The 3,193-nt window shown below is 30.7% G+C and overlaps 1 pseudogene; it reads right to left on the minus strand.

Annotated features, from left to right (window-relative positions):
- Positions 1-289: 289 nt before the first annotated feature.
- LOC146939234 (agamous-like MADS-box protein AGL80 pseudogene) lies at positions 290-1,349 on the minus strand (annotated as a pseudogene).
- Between the last annotated feature and the right edge of the window lie 1,844 nt (positions 1,350-3,193).

Consider the following 3,193-nt stretch of genomic DNA (forward strand, 5'->3'; position numbering starts at 1 on the left):
GGAGACAAGGAGAAAATCTTCATGCAATGGAGAACACAGATGTGGATAGAGGACATTTTGGGGGGTGAATTGAAAACTTACTTAATTATTGTGATTTTTTTTACAATTTTAATAAACTTTAAAAGCAAATTCATTTGAAAACCCAGTAAGCCAAGTCTCTATTGAATTTATTGATGATCATCAACATTGGAAAAGTAAATATAACCTACGATAAAATAAAGTCAACATATTCAAACCAAGCACACATGAAGATTAATTGTAAAATACATATGCAATAGAAAAGACAATAAAATCTAAACGATGAAAAATAAGACTCCATAAATACTACATACTCCATTTCAAATAAAATATGAGCAAAATATAACTTAAAAATTAAATGTATTTAGTCTAAAACTTAGATCAAATACATTTGACTTTTTAAATCATTTTTACTAACATTTTATTCTGAATGGAGTAAAAGAACACATTTTTCTAAGAAATTATGAACTACATAAAACAAAGGCCATTTGAGATAACCCCTGGGGACTCACACAATGTTCAGTTCATAAGTTCAACTCCATTTCAATCTTCATCTTGGGCTTGAATCCATTCGATTCTTTGTTCGACTTCCTTAAGGTTCTCAAACAATAAGCAACGACAGATCTTCAAGATCACTCTCACCCACATTTCCATCCAATTCACCCGTATGAATGAATTGACCAATTAGATCATTCATTTCATTCTTCTTGGAGTTGTTCTTTTGTTTCTTTAACTTCTCTAGGGTTTTTGCTATGGATTTCCTCAAGAAGCCCTCATGATCCACCATCGATTTTCTTTGTTCAAATTCAGGAAAACTCATGAACTTGTCCAACACCATCTGGACTTTTTCTTCGGATGGACAAACCACTGCTTGAGCGTTGTTTTACTCATAGATTATACCACATGTATCAATTCCACATAAGGTGGTGATTTCATTAATCTTCTTAATTATGCCTGTTGAAAAACATAGCAAGAGCTGTGAGATAATTGAGAGAAATGTAAAACTGATAATTTATACTATAAACATGGGTTTAAATTATTGTGAATACAACATTCGTTGACAATTGTCCATAATAATTGCGACTACTTATATATCATTACAAGGCATATAATAGTTCTAATTTTCTTAAGATATAAAATAAATAAATCATAATATCTAACGATGATACGCATGTTCATAAATTTCTAATGGTAAATTTGTTTGATATATGAATTTGCTTCATAAAAGTTAAGGAGAAAGCAAGTATCTAACCTTGTTTCCTTTTTCCAAATGTTGTCTTTCTCTTGGAGTCATCAGTTATGTATTCAAGTTTCAAATTTCTCGCAGCCATGGTAGTGATTGGAAAACTGAGAGAAACGAACGAGAGAAATTTCAAAAAGGATGTTTATCATGCCTTTCTTCTTACTCCGGTATACTATTTATATAGGAGGTGATAGTCATATTGGTCCTAGAAAAAATAGCGAGAAGTCACAATAATCTCTTAATGTTGGTCAAAATAGTTTGTTACGTTAATTTTTTTTTTCTTTAATATTGATATATTAGGCCCTTAATATACTTACTTATTGTCGTAGAAGTCCATATAAATACTTAATTATTTTTATATAAATCCTTATAAGAAAAGAGTTAATGTCAACATTCAAACTATTTTAACGTCATAGATTATTTTGATCAACGAAGTTTACAATTAGAGACTATTTTGAAATTGGCTCAACTGCACTTTTCGACCCCTAAGTTTCAAAAAGTTGCGATTTTGGCCCCCTATTTAAAAAAATGACAATTTTGGCCCCTTTCGTTCCAAAATTGCTGAGAAGACGCCACGTGTCCCAGAAAAGGGGTCATAATCGCAACTTTTTGAGAAGATAAGGGGTCAAAATATGACATTTACCTTCTATTAGGGGTCAAAAAAAACATATTTCCCTAAACATAGGGGTCACTTTTGTCATTTTTTTCATAGGGGACCAAAATCACAACTTTTTAAAACTTAAGGGGTAAGTGCACTTTAGCCTTTGAAATTTCGATACATTAAATGACTATTGTAACTAATCATTACACATTCATGGACCAAAATGACTATTACCACATTTATATAGACATGTTTTATTTTATTTATTACAAAGAGGGCCCAAGTGCAATTTACATAGACATATTTTAGATACAATTAGTTTGATTTTAAGTAAGTCTAGTGGCGGAGGGCCACCCGGAAAAATAAAAAATTAATAATTATAGGTTCTATTTTACGAGATTTTAAATAATTTTTCAACGATTTTAGTTTTCAGCAGTTTCAAAAATGGGATACATGATTTTTGTCATGCTTATATGTTAGCGGAGGTTTACAAACCTTCTAATTTGTGGGGATTTCAAACCTCCCTTATCCTCCAATTAAAAGTTGTACTATAAAAAATATTTCAAAATTTAGTGGCCCACCCGAGCTTTTTTTTTCTAGCTCCGTCACTGAGTAAGTCTTATGAGTATAACTTATAAATGAGAGAAATTAAACAACTACCTTAAATGGTTTATCTTACTCGTGTAGTATTAACATTTATGGAGTAATTTGTCCCGAAAGTGTAGGTCGGTTGGTTGCTATAAGAGAAATTATTTACAGGGGTTGGAGTTCGAACCCCGGATTCCTCACTTCTCCACACTTTAAAAATTGTGTGATTTAACTACTAAATTACTTGAAAAAATAACATTTATGAAGTCATGTAAGATGGTCAACGCAAGAAAATACTCCATCTGTTCTATTTTAAATGACCTAATTAGTGTTTATATAACATGCTTTCAATAAGTTCACAAAGAACTTGCTCAAAAAAAAAAGTTCACAAAGAACTTTCAATAAGATGATTTATTATTACTCTTTGTCCTTTTTAATAAATACTCTTCGTAATTGTCCAAGATATCTTTTCGGTTATGAGAGTTTTGATTTTGTACTCCTTCCGTTTCAAAATGAATGTCGCTTTAGCCAACTGCACACAGATTAAGGAATGAAATGAAATAATCATTAGACATAACATTTTTACTAAACTGCCCTTACTTTATAAGAAAAAGACAAACTTAAAGTTGCATTGAAAATTGTGTGTGAGAGAAAAGTTTGAGTATTTATTGAGGGTAAAGTTGGAAGAAAAAAATTAAAGTTGTATTGGAAATGTAAAGTGACATTCATTTTGAAATAATGTT

The sequence above is a fragment of the Medicago sativa genome, chromosome 3 (genome assembly GCF_051527215.1).
Source record: "Medicago sativa cultivar Bolivia chromosome 3, Bolivia_mono, whole genome shotgun sequence".
NCBI lineage: Eukaryota > Viridiplantae > Streptophyta > Magnoliopsida > Fabales > Fabaceae > Medicago > Medicago sativa.